This window comes from Ochotona princeps, chromosome 5 (genome assembly GCF_030435755.1).
Source record: "Ochotona princeps isolate mOchPri1 chromosome 5, mOchPri1.hap1, whole genome shotgun sequence".
Lineage (NCBI taxonomy): Eukaryota > Metazoa > Chordata > Mammalia > Lagomorpha > Ochotonidae > Ochotona > Ochotona princeps.
The window spans coordinates 37,970,633-37,989,280 of record NC_080836.1 but is presented as its reverse complement, the minus strand read 5'-3'; positions in this window follow the sequence as shown (position 1 = coordinate 37,989,280).

Below are 18,648 nucleotides of genomic sequence, written 5' to 3'. Positions count from 1 at the left end.
TAACAATATACAATATGCCCATATTTTCCTATAAATCGTATCACATGGACAATTGAAGTTCAGATACTAAATACTCTCTCCATGTAAAGGTTCAAAGATGACAAAATAAAAAAGAATTGTGGCTGAAATGCAAAGCAAGGACATGTTGCCTTGTAAGGCCGACCATTTTGAGAGCTGTGGAAAGGGAGTATGGAAAATATGATTATTTATTTACATTTTTCTCATTGAGAAGAATAAATGATACAGGTTAGCTCTTTGAAAGCATACTCTTAAAGTTCAAATGCAGAGTTCAACAGTTTGACAGGAGAATAGAAGATGATGTGTAGCTTCAGAAACTCTTCATAAATAACGGAAAAAATAAAGAGGATTTGAGTAGACCAACAAATGACGGGAATGGAAAACATATACACTAAAAAAGAAATAGCATAAATAGAACACCTAGAAATGAAATCAGAAATGATCCAACTGAATATTTAACATCTTGATTGCATATTTTAAAATGGACTTACTATTGATTAAGTAGCTCCTTTATTTTTTTCTCTTCTAAATCTGGTTCACCTATAGACTAGTTCATTTACATCAATGGAAACTCCATTTTTCATCCTTCATAAAAATTGTCTTTATATGTTTTAATATAAATACATTATCATTCATTTTACTGTGGACTTTTAAAATATAATCACCCTAATACAGATTCTACTAATACTTTGGTTACCATCTTGGCTATTGGGAAATACATGAATCAATAGATGTTTCGTGGAGAAATTGATATCTGAAACAGATTTTGTAGAGAAAATTAAAATTGTGAATAAAGTGTATTTTAGAACCCCAAATTCAAGATTAACATTTAATAATTATGAGATACCTACCATAATTAGTTAGAAAGTAATGTCTATTGAGTTCTCTGGGATGAAAATCTACTCTATTAATTCTAGGGTACCATTTGATTTATTTTTTGATAGTTTATCTAATACAAGTAGAATGACAAGGAGAGACTGAGGGAGAGATTATCTGCCTGCTGGGTTGACTCTTACTGCTGCTCTCCCTGGCACATGAGCAAGGAGCTGGACTGGAATTGCAAGATGTGATTGTAACATTGCAAGCAGCCACTTAATCCACTGTACTACAATGATTTTCTCACTCATATTCTCTTTTCAGTGTCATGGAGTTTTGCGAGGCTAAATGATTTGTTATTATGTCTTATTCTGAACATTCACAGAATGTATGTTGTGTAGTCTTGTGCTTTAAAAAGTTATGATTTTAAGCCTGAATAGGATAACTACTAGAAGATCTGACATAAGCAAAAAATCCTTTGGTTCTTCAACAATGGTTAAATGTAAAGCATTCTTGATGCGAACGTGCTGAGGAACACTAGTCTACAATTAGGAGGAGTCTATGGTGACTCCATACAGAGTGTGCCTGTACTTCCATGTTAGACACACTTCATCTAAAGGGTACACGCTCTGCCTTTGGAACAAATGTCAGAATAAAGAGTTTATTTAGTGTTTCTGTGATTCAGAACATAGAAATGCCAGTTATACAGAATAGGAGGAATTAATTTTATTATTAGCAATACCTCAGAGACATTTCCAAAAGTGAAATGAGCTTTCTGAAAACAGAGCTCTGACAAATTTCCCCTATGATTCTGATTGGATGCATCTCTACTTCATCTTCACCACAACACTGCTCCACCCACAACCCATCACAGGCATGCTGCATGACTCTCATTACTTGAGTAATTAAAAATCTGTTATTCTGGAGGGAGAAAGGAAGGAGAAACCATTAGATTTTTAAAATTATACTTGCCAACTATATCCAATCTGTTAAGCACTAAAAATAAAAAAAATGTTTATTTTATAATTTCACTGTATTTATATCAAAAGAACAACAAAATGGCAAGTTGTTAAATGCAGGGATGAGGAATTAGCGTTTGAAACACATTTTAAAAGAGAACTCAATTGAAAACTGTCACTAAGACTAGGGAACAGGCAGGCGACTACTAACTCAGTTAAGAAGGAGGATGTTAATGTTGGCTATTATAGTCTACATGTTAATATCCTATAATTCATATATGTATTAACATATAATTGCCAGTGGTGTTTAGAAAAGAGGAGTCACATAGATAGATTAAAGAAACGCCTGAGAGTTTTAGGGTTTAAGAAACTGTTTGGCTTTAAGACTTTTTTTTTTTTATTAAGACTTCTTTTTTTTTTTTTTTAAAGATTTATTCATTTTATTACAGCCAGATATACACAGAGGAGGAGAGACAGGGAGGAAGATCTTCCATCCGATGATTCACTCCCCAAGTGAGCCGCAACGGGCCGGTGCGCGCCGATCCGAAGCCGGGAACCTGGAACCTCCTCCGGGTCTCCCACGCGGGCTGCAGTGTCCCAATGCATTGGGCCGTCCTCAACTGCTTTCCCAGGCCACAAGCAGGGAGCTGGATGGGAAATGGAGCTGCCGGGATTAGAACCGGCGCCCATGTGGGATCCTGGGGCTTTCAAGGCGAGGACTTTAGCCACTAGGCCACGCCGCCGGGCCCTAAGACTTCTTTTTAAAGTGACATCTAAAATATAGAGCACATTTAAAAATCATTGTTATTGTTCCTTAACATTTAGTATAGTTAATTGCTCAAAGTATAACTGAATGTGATTGAAAAGTTTTAATGTAGGATAGGCCAGCAGATTATTGTTGGTATACATTTGGTATTTCTTACCAACTGGATGATGGAAAGATCACTGACAAAAGTTCAGCAGATGTCGCACTTAAGCAAACCTTATTGTAATAATGGATGGACTAAATCCCAGAGTTGTGAAATAATTTATAAGGGTTAACATGGGTGGTACTTTAATCCAAGTATTTTAAAGTCGCAAAAGTTCCAAGAGATCTCTTCATCGTTTTTGTGAGTCACTGACTTCACACAACCACACTGGGGACACATGTTTGGAATATATTATTAAGTATTGGTAGCTTTTGTAAAAATTTTTATTCCATTTTAAACACTTATCAACTTGAAGCGTGTGCATACACACACACACACACACACACACACACAACCATTTTTGTCTTTTGCATTTCATACCAGAGCAGAAAAGCATCTATTTAATCACTGCTCCAAATATATTACTTTCACAGGTAACTGTCACCAATGTGTATTTGAACATCATAATTAAAATCTACTGAGAATCGCAATAATACCCACTTTCACACATGTGGTGGTGTTCTCTTGCTGTTGAAATTTTACTTCCCCGGATGAATATGTAAAAGACATGTCCCTGAGGCAGGTACAGTACAAGAACACTCCTTTTCTGACATAGGATGGCTTATTGATTTCTTTATTTTCTTCACTGTTGTGCCCCTGCCTGTCAAAACAGCCCCCTGTAGAGAGATTTCAAAAATTCCCAAATGCTTTAAAGAAAGCGTTAGAATGCAACTTCTATCAGAATCTAATTAGAGAGGAAACCTGGATTGGGGGTGATATTCTTTATAACTGGCTTATTTTCTTTTAATCCTTAGTCTCACAAGGACTCTTAAAATATTGTTTTCATAATTATCCTTTCTCCTTATTTTTGGCATTTTCTGTAATAGCTTAAAAATTCTTCCAAACAATAAGATGCTATAAACAAACTCTTTCTCAGACTTTTTTTCCTCATCACACCCTCCTTCTCTTCCTACACTCTGAGAACAAAGACAAAACTCCACAAGGCAGGGTTTCATGAAGCAAACGAAAAAGTCACAAGTGTAACAAAATAAGGAATGGGTTGATTGGCTGATTGATTGTGCTTATCAATACATTTCACTTTTCAAAAAGAGGTTTTTATTATATTTTTTAAAAAGTTGATCCGATTAGCAACAAGCTTGCTTGGTGGTGTAAAGGCTGTTGACCATTTTGGCACTGGTTCTGCCCACAAAAATATGCAGCATGCTACAAGTGGAATTTACCCTTTGACCTTTAGCTCCCCCTCTTCTCGAACCAAGAAGTATTGTTTGCACTGAGGGAAAAACTTTTCCATAGCTAAGTGTCTGTAGGTTATTTCTAAAGCCATCATAAAAGAGTTACAGAAAACATGGGATTTCACTTTCCATGAGCATGGGGGAGATCTTAATGTTACCGATTTGTCAAAAATATAGAATTACAAATGTTCTTGTCGAAATATGTTTGCTCTTTATGTTTTAAGGAGTCCATTAGACATTTTGACACAGAACCATCTGTAGCTAAGAAAATTCAGTAATTCTCAATATTTGAATTTCTGAGTATTAGTTTCCTGGAGTTCACTTACCCCCACCTTATACTTCAAAAATTTTAAGTTTATTTCTTTTAGAGGGAGAAAGAAACTCAGGAACTGAGAAAAAAAACAGTGAGAGAGCACTACCGGGTACTGCCTGCTAGTTCATACCTCAACTGCCTCAGCGGCAGGGCTTGGGTAGGGCCAAATCCAAATTTGCCACCTGTGTGGTAGGAAGCTAGCTGCTTGAGCCATCACCAGCTGGTTACTGAGGTTTATATTGGCAGGAAACTATACACAGGAGTCAGCACCAGGTATCAAATTTAGGCAATTACTTGTGGGATGGGGGTATTTTAACAAGCCTCTAAATAACTAAATGAAACATCCACCACTACACTGTTAAAAAAAAATCAAGACAAATACTTCAGAGATTCTTACAGATTTTTCTTTTTTACTGTATATTAAGAATATTTAGCATTTGTTTACGTTTTTGACCCAATAATTTTATTGTCCACACATACGCGTGATATTTTTGAAAACTATAATATCAATAGTGCACAAGTCTAGTAGACACAGTAACGAAAGAAAGATCCCAGGGCTGTCATGTTCAGAACAATGTCTCTAGCTAGAATCTTCTGTTGACATTCCTATGGTAGAGCTCTGTGCAATGGCTACATCTTCCCTTTATAAGCAGGGGTTCCCATAGTGGCACAGGTTCATGTTCTGACAGCTCCACTTCCCATCCAGCTCTCTGCTTGTGGCCTGGGAAAGCAGCACAGGATGGCCCAAAGCCTTGGGACCCTGTGCCCACGTGGGAGACATGGAAGAGGCTACTGACTTCTGGATTTGAATCAGCACAGCTCTCGCCATCTTGGCCATTTGGGGAATGAACCAGTGGATGGAAGATTTTTCTTGCTGTCTGTCCTCTCTGTAAATCTGATCTGCCTTTTGATTTAAAAAAATCTTTAAAAAAAGCCTAAATTGATCCATTATGAATATAAGGAATTCCGAGAAAACAGAAAAGAAACTCAAAACAATATTTAAAAATTCCCACACTTTGTTTTGTGAACACAAATATGCATGGTATTATCATTATTATTTTTTGTGTCTTTCGATCTTTTCTGTTTGTTGGTGAATGCTTAGCTTTCTGAAAAAGTGATTTTTAGATGTACAAAAGGAAAAGTGCGTGAAGAAAATTACTAAACTGCACAATGAAAATGGGAAAAGAAGTAAAACTAGTAAGAGTTAAAATACCAAATGTGATTTTCTTGGCTTAATCATCTCAGATTTCAGATTAAAGCTGAGATTTATTTAAGTCTTTTGTTGAGGCATAAGGATGAAGTTCTTGTCACAAATTTGTTCACTTTTCTTGGCTGTAGTAAAATTATAAATGCCGTACAAATACTGTTTTATTTTTTTCAGAGTCTGCCAAAAAAAAGTGGAAATAAAGAGTTAACTAAATATATCCACATTTCAAAAACTTTTTAATTTGAATTTTAGAATAAGAATATGGCTAATTCACTTTTAAGTGCTGCAAGCTTTCTTAATTGTAAGAAGTAAAAATGGAATTTGTTATTTGAAAAACTTTCATGGTTTGTTAAAGAGAGAACACTGACAAGCAAGAGTACAAACTCCAAAATTATTGCTAATCTTTATCTCATCTACTCAAAGGCTAAGGGTAATGCTAGGCCCTGAAGACCATGCTGGTTCCGTGTTCTGTATTCTACTTTATGCAAACTCAATAGGTAATACCAATGAAATGATGGTGAGGCTCATGCTAGTTTTTCATTTCGTGCCTTCGTTTGAATTCCAACAGTTAGATTTGTTGCAATAAGAAGCAAAATACTTCTTCTAATGCCAGTACTTTTATCTCAAGGAAATGTAATTCCTGGAACACATACTATTTTTTTTTTCAGAAAATCAGAATTGAAAATATCTATGGAAATATATACATAATATTTTATATAATTGCAACATTTTAAGAAGTGTTTATATTCAAAACATCAGTTCATAGGATTACAGAGTAGGATTTTAAGGAAAGAAAGGTGCAGAAATTAGCCAAATGAATTTAGCTTTGCCAACTTTGTTGATTTATGATTGACATAAAATCAAATCCACAAATCTGAAATTTTAATTGTTCAATTAAAAGTATAATAATTTACATGGTTAAGTAACTCATACCACAATAAGTATATAGTCAATTTGTATCCTTTTTTTTTTTTTGCAGCAAGATTGATCTTTTGTATATTTCTTTTTTTTCTTTTATTTTTAAATAATGATTACATGGTTGGTCAGGGTGGGAAGGATCAAGGTTTAGGGAAAATTCGGTGAATTAATTGCTTCCAAATTTGCTATTTTTTCTTGGCGTTCCTGGGGGAAAAGGAGAGACAAAGGGGGAAACCATTCATGACTTTCCACATGTTGTAGTACGCAGGAATGAGGAACCGCCAACTCATATCAACCCAGAGTCTCAGTGCATACATATTTTGAGGGATCTGTCCAAGTGGCTTGGATAGTTCTGAAATGCTGCCAATTTCACTGATCCAAGGATGATGTCACTCTCCCTATGTCCATTGGTTCCATTCACCAAACTTTTTGCTGCCATCTTTTGTTTGGGTAGCTATCCAGTAATTCTCTTCTGCTATAGCTCCAAATGAGCTGCCATATTCTCCTTTTACAACAGGGCCTGTGTCCACTGTTCTGCCTTTTTCATTTAGTAGGACATTCTCTTGCACGTGAGTCCAAGTACCTGGGCTAGACATTCCAAGCAAGGCTTGATCCCCAACCCCTGGGTTCAGAAACCGAACATCCACCTAGTAGGTGTGCCCCGAGACTCGGACCAGGAGACCCAAACTTCTCCAAAAACCCCACCCCTGGAGCTCACGAACACAACATTTACCTAGGAGGTGGGCCTCAGGACCTGGGACAGGAAATCTAAGCCCAGCAGAATCCCCTACCCCTGGGGCTCATAACCCTGGCACTTACCTCGCTGGTAGGCCCCAGGACCCACGCCAGGCATCCTGAGCCCCAATGAATCTCCCATTCCTGGGGCTCATGATCCCAGTATCCTCCTAGTAGGTGAGTTCCGGGACTACGACCAGGAGACCCAAGCCTGGTCATATACGCAGGCTTGGGATTTGTATCCTATACCCACCAACTTCTGGTAGCAAGTGATCTGATCTGCATGATACATTACTGTAACAGCCTGAGCTGATTGAGACAAGTGTTTATGGAGCAATGTGGTATTGCAATTTAATTTGCATGGAAAATAATAATAATAATAATAAATGATTATAATAAATAGTGATAATTTATGTGCTTGTTTGCCATTAGTTAAAAGTATCTATTCAAATCTTTTCACATCTTAATTTTACAATGAGATTGGTGTTTTGCTACTATAGGTGTGAAGACTGCTTCATGTATTCTGGATCCGATTTCTTTTTTTTTTTTTTATCCATTTTATTGTATTGTTGTTGACAATCTTTACATAGTTAACTATAGTTGAAGGAAAAACAAGAAAAAGAAAAAAAAGGTTCAGGGGGATAGGGAGGTGGGCAATGCTATTATGTCAATATTGTTTCCATCATGTATCTGAGGTAGAGTGGGACACTGAGGGAGAAGCCCCACCTGGTTTCCCTCCCACCCCAAGTCCCGGATGTGGGGCATGCTCTGAGATATGTGCTCAAGTGGTGTTAATAGTTCTCCAGTTATGAGTCACTGCCAGTTTCGCTTGATGAGGTGGTCCACTGATTGATATGGTCCATCATGAAGTCTCCATTTGTCCCATATTTCGCTGCCAACATGTAGCTGAGATGAATGATTGTCCTATTCTGTCTTCTGTCTTTTCTTGGTTAGAATTCTGAGTCCAGCAGTTCAAGTGGGGAGATCTCCAAAGATACTTTGAGGTATTCCCAGATTAGTTTCTTGTATGTTCTAGCAAGCACAGGGCCCGGCACAGTCCATCACCCTGATCAGCTGGTGGTTGCAATTGCTGTGTTGGTTCTATTTTCAGTCCCGAGTTGCACTGGAACCAATGGGTGTTGCAGTCCAGTCTGGTTCGGCCCTTACATCAACCAGTGGGAGCTGCAGCCTAGTTGGGGCGACCCACAATAACCCCCACCAAGCCCGCCCCCTACCCTGGTTTGCCAGTATGTGTAGCAGAAGACCAGTCTGTCCCCCATCCCATTTGGCTCTGGTACTTGTCAATGGGTATTAAAGCTTAGTTCTATCTAACCAACTCAACCATCCAGCCCTCACAGATGTTGTTGAGTGCCTCTCTATCTAGCCATCCCAGCCCCCGTCCTAGTTTTCATGGCCTCCCACGGTTTTCTTTTTTTAAAAAAAAAAAAAAAATTATTTATTTACTTGAAAATAAAGAGATAGCTCCCATCCACTGGTTCACACCAGAATCAGTTGCAACACCTGTAGTTGGCTTGGGTAGAAGCTTGCTGTTAGCAAGCACCTAAATTGGGCTCTTGAGTGAGTTACAGGTACCCAGTGAACCCAGCAGTGCTGCTACCTGCCAGTTGCTGTGTTAGCAAGAAACTAAATTCCAAATCTGAAGCCTGCAAACTAGATCAGGCCCTGTTTGTGACACAATGGTCTAAACCTGAGTTCCAACTGTTAGGCCAAATATCACACTATTGTCTGTTTGAGAGTCAATTTTTACATTTTGAGTGAAGCCTTATGTGTCATTTTTTAAATACTTCCAGATGTTGAGTAAGATCTGTGAAACCTCTAATTATCCATAGACCACAAAGTTTTTTCTTATAAGTCTTGAAAGTTTGAGCATGTATATTTTTTGATTTATTTAATTACATGAAAACTTACCCTAAAGTGGGATAAAGGAAATATAGACATTACAAATTCATCAGTTCACTTTCCAGGTGGCCACAGTGGTCAGTCAGGCTGAAGTTAGGAGCATTGAGCTTCATCTGAGCCTTCCACATGGCAGCTAGTGTTCACACACTGGAGCGATCTTCTTCTATTACTTTCCCTTGGCCATTTTTAAGAGATGGATCACAAGTCTCATAGCCAGGACGTCAAACTATTGGCCATATGGGATGGTGGAATTGCAAGTGGCAACTTATGAAGCTGCAATACTGACTGTTTGCGATACATTTTGAGATAAGTTTTGAAAATGGAGTGTGGTAGTGGTCAAGGTTATTTTGTTCTGTTTTTGCATGTAAGTATCCAACTGTTTAGAAATCTTTTTGAAAAGATTTATTTTTTTTCCATTGAGTTTCCTTGCTGTGCTTCTGTAAGATTAGTGTATGATACACATGTAATTCTGTTCTGAACTCTATTCCATCGCACTGATTTAAATGTCTGTGTTTTGCCAATACAACAATGTCTTTCTTACTGTAGCTTAATCATACATTTGGAAATAAAACAAAGTCCTTTTTGTTCTTTCTTAAGATTATTTTGCTTATTTTATATTCTTTAAAGACTTATTTATTTATTTATTTATTAAAAACTCTTATATCTAAGTAAATTTAATATGGCTTGAGATTTGAAGGTTAATACTCAAAATTGGAAGCTGAAAGTATAATAGCATTAACAAACAATATAATGTTATGTTCAACTGGCAAATGTTTATTATTCTGCATGATAGCAACAATAGAGGATCATATTTTCTGGTGTCATATAGATATCTATATAGATATAGATAAATATCTATATATAGATATATATAGATATAGATATTTATAGATATCTACCTGTAAATACAGATTGTGTGTGTGTGTGTGTGTGTGTGTGTGTGTGATGTGTGTATCATTCTGTAATTCCAGCAAACATACAGATTCTAAACTCTGGTACCAAGGAAAATAAACATGAATATAAAAAAACTTTAGCTTTTAAGTCTTTAAAAGATTTATTTTTTGTTGGAAAGCCAAATATACAAAGAAGAGGAGAGAAAATACACTCCCCAAGTGGCTGTAACAGTCAGAGCTGAGCCAATTCAAAGTCAGGAACCAGGAGCTTCTTCTGGGTCTCCCACACAAGTACAGGGCCCCAAGGCTTTGGGCTATCCTAGACTGCTTTCTCAGGCCACCAGCACGGAGCTGGATGGGAAGCCGGGCTGCTGGGTTTTTAGCCGCAAGGCTATCACACTGGGTCTGAAAGCACTTTAGTTTCTAAGAATTTGGTTAAAAGATTGTCTAGAAACTTTTAGTTATGATTGTTTTTGCCCTGTTACTGGGGCAAGTTAATGGATGTAATTCTTATCCATCCTGTGAGGATATCTGCATGGAAACACTTAAATGTGCATATTGGCACACTCCTTCAGCACCACAGTCTTTTTATTCTAACTTCACAAAAATATCTGTCATCTATCATCTATCTATGTATCTATGTATGTATGTATGTATGTATGTATGTATCTATCTATCTATCTATCTATCTATCTATCTATCTATCTATCTATCATCTACCTACGTACCGACCTACCTGTCATCGGAAAGGCAGAGTTACAGAGTGGAGTGACAGCAAGAAAGATTTTCATTCTGCTCTGCGTCGTTGCCTGAATTGCTCCAAATAGTTGGAGCTGGGTTGGTCCAAAGCCAGGAGCCTAAAACTCCTTCCAGGCATCCCACGTGGCTCCAAGGGCTCCAAGTACTTGGGCCATCTTCCACTACTTTCCCAGCACCATTAACAAGGAGCTAAATCAGAAGGGAAGCAGCTGGGAGTATACTGGCATCGTTGACAAAGACTTCAGCTGGAGCACCACAATTTTGGGACCCTCCTCAGTTTTTTAAATGAGGTGATGTCACAGGCATCCCAATGGGAAGAAAGAAGGAGGATGGAGGACAGAGTCTCTGAGTCCTACACACACTGACATTCCAAGTCTCCAGTGACCATGCACTGGGAGCCCCAAGGGCTGTCTCTAGGAGTTGGCAGGAATTTTAGGTACCAAAGCCTCTTCTCTAAGAAAGAAAGCTGAGCAGTGGTGACACTGTTGTGTAGTTAGTCACCATCTAAGCCTTTCTCAAGTCTCTAGCCACATATAATTTTTCAGCTTGGAAAACTGCAATTCTTCTAAAATATGTATTATTATTCAAATTATTACTATTATTTATTATTAGTCATATGTATTATTCTTTAGACTTCAGGGACTCAAATAGCTACCATAGGATTGTTTTTCTTAAGATTTTATATATTCTTATTGGAAAGAAAGATCAGATGTGCAGAGAGGAGAGACAAAAAGAAAGATCTTTCATCCATTGGTTCACTCCCCAAATACCTCAATGGCCAGCACAGAGCTGAGCTGAAGCCAGGAGCCAGGAACTTCTTCCGGTGTCCTTTGTGGGTGCAGTTTCCCAAGGCTTTGAGCCATCCTTAACTGCCTTTCTAGGCCACAGGCAGGGAGCTGGATGGGAAGCGAAGTTGTCGAAATGTGAACCAGCGTCCAAGTGGGATCCTGGTGTTTGCAAAATAAGAATTTAGTCATTGAACTGTTTTGTCAGGGCTTTAGGAATTTCTATGGAAGATGCTAGCTAGAGAAACTATTATGAACAGGAGAGTCCTGAGATCTTTCATTTGTTACTGTGCCTGCTAGACTTAAAGAAATCTGAAAATCTAAATGTGTTTTTGGATGTAAAACCCTTCAAAATACAGTCACACCACTTACTGTGCAAGCCTTTTCCTTCCCATTGTACCAATACCTTTTCATGATAGTACTCCTTTGCTCATAATGGATCATGGGAATCAACTCTAACTTTTACCTCACTTAATTCATGGAATGACTACCAAATTTAACAGAAGCTTTCTTTTTGCGTAATGGTTTCAATGATAACATGATATGAACAGCCTTTATTTAAACCCTGGCTCTGCTTCCTGCTAGGTCTGTATCTTTTGCAAGTTATCAAATTTCTACTCACCATTGCCCACACATGGGTGACACATCAGGAAGGAAATTATGTAAAGGCAAATAATAGTCTGATTGTATTGATTGTTTCAGGAGCAACAGAAATGAAGGGGGCAAATAGGATTTCTATTTACTTGTTGCCATACATTCTTTTTAATAATTTTTTTAGCCTAAGCGGTGGATGAAGACAAAAATTTAAAGCCATTTTTAAACTAAAAAGCCTTAAAGACAGCAGTCATTTTAAAATCCCAAGATCATTATTCTGAATGACAATTTCTATAGTGTTTAATTTCCTAATTTCCTCATGTTTACTGATATTATTAACAATTAAAAGTGTTTCCTAAATCTCTCTTTGGTACATGTTTCTCCTATGAACTTTATCTCATCTTTCCCTTACTTGGCACAGCTTAAAAGATGGGCAACATCTGAAATCTATCGAAGCATACTACTTCGTAAATGTAGTGAGAAATAACATTATCTCTACAAATTTTGGTTTCAGAGCATACCCTCAAACGTTGTGAATCTCAGAACTGCCTTGAAGAGGCTATTTAAGTTTTAATCATTTTGGATTTTGTTCTTATATGGGTTTCTTCTTGATGTTGAACAATATGCATAATGTAACTTTGAAGACTATCAAATGTAACTGGTAGCAACAGAAATAACGAGATGTAGAAATCACTGTTCTAGTAACTGAATAAAATTAACAATCACACTGTCCCGTGGTGAATTTTTCCTTAACAACAATGCTATCACATTCAAATGGGACTTTCTTTTGCTTTGATCCCCCTTACAGCTTTAAAAAAAAAAGTGTTAGGATATATTAACCACTTACTATATAAATATAGGAAAACTGTCTGTCACTTATCAGTTTATCCATTGTCATCTCAAATAGGGCCGAATGGTCTGATTTCAAAGTGACAGCTGGTGGTGGCTCTTCCTGATACATGCTAATCCAGTTTTTATTATGGAAAAACTGCCTGTGCTTGCAGACAGTGAAAGGGAGTTACTAAATGTAATCACTACAGAAGAACCTTGGGATCCAAACATAAAAGACTAAAATGAACAGTTTTCTCATTACAGAACGGTTTCCTGATTAAATACAGCTTAGAAACAGGGAAAACAACATTTAGAGTCCTAAACAGCATTCACAGTTGTGTATATGCACACAACATTATAAACAGACGCATATTTATACAGATAGATGTATGGAAGCTAACTGCGTATGGAGGTAGAGAAACAGCCATAGCATGGACCCTTAATATGGTCACGAAATAGTTCAGGTGGATCCAATCTTTAATTACACACTTAAATTTTCGCAGCTGAGGTTTACAAATTGTTGAAGCCCAGTGTGCCTTGTATATAGTTAATTTCTTTGCTTTTTCATACTCCAATGTAGACTGGTTTGTATCTGAGAATGGAGATTTGCCCAAATGTTTTTCCTCACAAGAAATTAAAAGCTTAATGATGGTAAAGCAATCAGAATGTACTTGGAGGTTGGTGTGTCATAACTGTGTGAAAATCACAGAAATGAGAGCCCTTGGTGTATATAGTCACACCTTTACCACACTGCACTTCCGAAGCTTGATGTCATTTGTACTACGTAATAAACAACTCTCTCAAGTTTGAACTCCTAGCTGTCATTTCAAAAGGCCACCTAACTATTTCATTATGCCCTAATTAATAATACACTTCAATAAAAATAATTTCTTTTCTGTGTAATTGATCAGCATGTTAAATAACTTGCCCCACTTTTATTGCCAGAAGAAAATAAGCATCCTATAGGAGAGAAACCAGGGAGACTTCAGTGACAAAAGATGAGATGGTGGGTTATATGTGAAAGAAAATATTCTCTCTCCTCAGTCTGTGCAATTGTCATGGCCTCAATTATTTTGGACCTCAAATCACAAATACAAATAACTGTGTTGGAGTTAGGTAGTCAAGCCAACAGATGTCCAGTTGCCAGCCCAATTAGCCATCTGACCCCCTTTTCAAAGCACAAGTGCTCACAGTTTCTATGTCCTTGGTGCAAATTGTGCCCACTCACAGTTCAGAGTGCTGAACTACTTGGCACAACAGCATATGTCAAAGGTCTAGTGGAAACCTCTTTCAAAATCTCATTGTCAGTGTCAACAAATCCTTCCTTGGCCAGTCTGTGAACGGGAAACACAAATACTCTTTTCCTGAAACCAGAATTAATTTAAGAAAGCAGACCTGAGATTTTACACTTACTTATGGGAAGATGGGAGATTAAAACTCAAAAGTTGATAAGAATGAATCATGGTCAACAAAACAGCACCCAAAAGACTCCGTAAATAGGCATTTGTTTTATATATTTAATACCTTCTTAGCACATTTACCTAACAGAGTACTTGGAGACCACTGTGGCAATCCTATAATCAAAATCATCAGGTAATTTCAAATCCCGCTTTGTTGATCTCTTTATATATGGAAGGTTGACAATAAGATTTGCTCATTAGTATGCTTATAGGCTACATTACACTTTACAAATAGATGTTTTCATCATTTATTTTATAGTAATTATTGAGTTTAGCATTTATTTTTGCTTGAATTTTGTAACATGAGCCCCTGAACTGATCTGTAGAGTTTAATTGACCAGTGAGCAATAGAAGAAAAGGAAAATACATCATATGGCTAAAATTATTCACCCACCATTCCACATTTACTCAATTATACTTTGTGAAAAAGACCTGAAAGAGTAAGTAGTTTTGTGTCCAAGAAGGTTGATGTTGGGCTTGGCGCAGTAGCCTAGAAGCTGAAGTCCTCACTTGAATGTGCCGGGATCCCATGTGGGAGCTGATTCTAATCCCAGCAGCTCTACTTCCCATTCAGCTCCCCGCTTATGACCTGGGAAAACCATCACGGACGGCCCAGGGCCTTGGGACCCTGCACCCACATGGGAGACCCAGAAGAAGCTCCTGACTCCTGGCTTCGATGATTCACCTGAGGAGTGAATCATCAGACGGAAGATCTTCCTCTCTGTTTCTACTCCTCTCTGTATATCTGACTTTCCAATAAAAATAAATAAATCTTAAAAAAAAATTATTGATGTTACCGAAACTCATGTCACTAATATGTGAAACAATAAAGAATAAAAATGTTGAGATTTCTTTTCAAATATCCCTGTTTTTCTTACAATTTATAATTTCCAAGTCAAAAAAATAACTAGGAATTAAGTTTTCTAGAAGTTAAATGTTATATTTTGAAAAGCAAAAGAGAGAAATCAAGACATATTATTTGAAATAGAAAATGAAATTAAAAGTAAAAAATGGCATTACACAGAGTCTGATTTAAAATTTATTTGCACCTATAATTCATATAAAATATTTTAGTTGGGTAGATCTTTGCTAACTATATAGGAACATCCCACACAATTCTGGACCGAGTCAAAGACTGGAATTGAGGTCACTAAAAAAGAGTTTGCAAGATTTCACTGGACCTCCATAACCTTATTGGAAAAAAAAAGTTCACAACATTTCCTTCTTTATAGAACGCATAAGCTAGGTAACACATTGGAGTGTTACTTGCTGGTCCTTAATTTTAGTATTTTTTTCTGTTGACACATTACTGGATTAGAGTTTGTAGAAGTATTATACGGCATCAAAATTCAAGCAATAGCTCATCAGCTTTCTGGGAGATTCTATTCAAAATGTATTTTTAACACAACATGAAACTAGCTGTTTCTGCTTCGTATTCATCTATCACTGAAGTTCAGATGTCTTGCACTGAATTTTCTTACCTTTAGTACCATAAGGCCAGAATTCAGTACCTTCTAAATCTTTCTTTTTCTTGTTCTTTGCTGGTATCCAAAGCTGAAATTTCCCATTGATGTTTAATTTAAAATGCCTTTTACACGTGTAATTTCTTTCATAATTTTATTATTACCATACAAGCTCATTAAGGTATTCTTCATTCCCACATTTTTAATAAAATCATGTATCCAACATGAAACATTGAAGTACTTAGGAAAAGGAAGTGAAAAGCCCAATCATTTTTAAAAATGTATTTTATTTTATGATACAGTTTCATAGGTTTGGGGATTTCTGTTTCCACTTCCCCTTCCTCAAGTCTCCTCCCCAACTTCCACTGATTTCTCCGATATTATTACAATAATATAGTCCTTCATAAGCTATCATAAGTCCATCACTCTGCCAACATTTTGTTCATTTACATTGTACTTTATTAATGAATTTGCACATGTTTTGATATCCATAATTTTTATGTCATTGGCATCCTCTTTGTGTGTAATGGTATTATTGTTCTTAGTTTTCCAGAAAAGACTATTTACCTATATACATAGCTGTCACAATTCATTTAATAGATGTATTTGCAGGTGAATTTTAATTATTTGAGTAAGTAAACCATGTTATTTGTTGAAAATGAACACAAATGTACCATGCATTTTCAAATCCCTGTACAATATTTCCCAGCCACCTACTGTCCTTTCCAGAAGGAATAGTTCCAGCCAGCATCTTGTATGTTGGTCCAAAGATAATTAGTAGCTACATGTTGCATGTCCATATTATTGTATTTAAGACTGTATTAATTAACATACTGTAGAGAAGATGCACACGTACAATTTGTCAGAAAATTAGTCAACGGTGCTATTCTGTTCCCTGTTTTAAAAATGAAACAATTTAGCAAAGCTGAATTGAATCAAGAAAGTTCCACAACTTTCTTTTTAATAATTTACACCAAAATTAGTGACAAGTTCTCATAAGTCATTTCTAATCTAAAGAGTGCTCACAATTCTGTAATGAACACTTCTTAAGCGTGAGTCCAGCAATACAGCTCCGGAAAATATAAAAAAGTAATGATTAGAGAAAACTACTGGGCAATATGATTTTGTTTACAGAAATATGTCATATTTCCAGAATTCTTTTCACTCTCATTAGTGTCTTTTCTAACCAAACTAGTTATTTACATAATCAAACTTTTGCGTATTATTTCTGCTCGTGTATTTGGTTTCTGAAAACTGGTAAGTTAAAATCTCCCACATGACTGTGTGTTTCAGATTCTGATAATAGTGTTTCTAGCATATATGATTATATTTTTAGCCTCATTAGGTTTAGCATTATTATATCTTCTTGAGGAATTATCCCCTTTAGTATAATCTAATGATTTTTTTTCTAAGAAAAAATTTTCTGATACAAATTATCTAATACAATGGTTGCCACATCAACTGCTTTTAGGATGTTTTATTATTTGGCTAGTTTTAGGTGTGTCTCTTATGAGGGGAGTTTTATAATTTAACTTTGGAAGCCTTGTCTTCAAAACTCAGTTTTAGCTTCTTTATTTTCCTACATGCATTAGGATAACTGATATATTTTTATTGTGACTCCATCATTCTATTTTGGCAGTTCTGTTTATAACATTTTTTTTTCTATTGCTTCCTCTGCCCCCCAGATTATTGATTTAAAATTTTTGCTTTATTTACTTCAGTGGGGACAGAGAGAGGGAGAGGGAGAGTGCTCTCCAGATACTTGTAGCACTCCAGACTGGTGGAGTTTGCTGCAGTGTGAAGCTTGTACTTGATACCCCAGTCTTGAAGCAGAAGCACAACCCACTGTAATGCACCTTCAACCTTTCTTTTGTGTTTTAAAGTTGGAGTGTGTGAATTAGATTCTTGGCTCTGCTTAATTTTTCATAGTCTTACTATTTTGAATCAGTACTTAGTCCTCACTGGGACAGTTTTTCATCCATGAAATGTGTAAACCAGTACCACATGAATATTATGAGAAACAAACAACGTTAATAGTTGTGGGATGTTTAGACTGTTGCTGGGTGTCCGGTCAGGATTATAAATCTTAGCTATTGGGGCCAGCACTGTGGCATAGCTGGTAAACCTAATGCGTATGACGCATTCACATCTCAGCTGCTCAGTTTCCTTCCTGCTAGTGCAACTTACGAAGCTGTGAAACATGACCTCATTCCTTGAGCCCCTGTGCCCATGTGGAATTTGAAAGCACAGAGCACATTGATTTTAGTGGCGGTTTTGATATGTTTCCGAATACTTTATATTGAATGTTCATCTCAATTTCATTATTTTCCAATACTTGTACTATTATGGCTTGCTTCATTTTCCTTCAGTCTTCCTGAATCCAGAATTAGACATGGTAGGTACATGGTTTTAAGCATGCCTCTTTCTGTCTGCATCTGGGGTGGTTTTTGCTTGACTTCAGAAACAACAATCTCAAAGATAGCCTGCAGAAACAATCTACAATCAGTAAAGTGTTGGAGTAGGCAGGTGACTGGCATATGTGAGAGATGCCAGGAGTGGAATGAATGGCAGATGAATCCAATTTTATTTACTTACTTGAAAGGAAGACTTAGAATAAGAAAGGCAGAGATAGAAGTGTTTCATCTGCTGGTTCACTCCTCAGATGGTTACAATGCATAGCAGTGGGCCTGGCTGAAGCCAAGAGGCAGGAGCTTCATCCTGGTCTTAACATGGTGGGCAAGGACCAGGCACTTGGGTCATCTTCTGTTGCTTTCCAAGGCGCATAATCATGGGGCCTTTTTGGAAGTAGAGCAGCC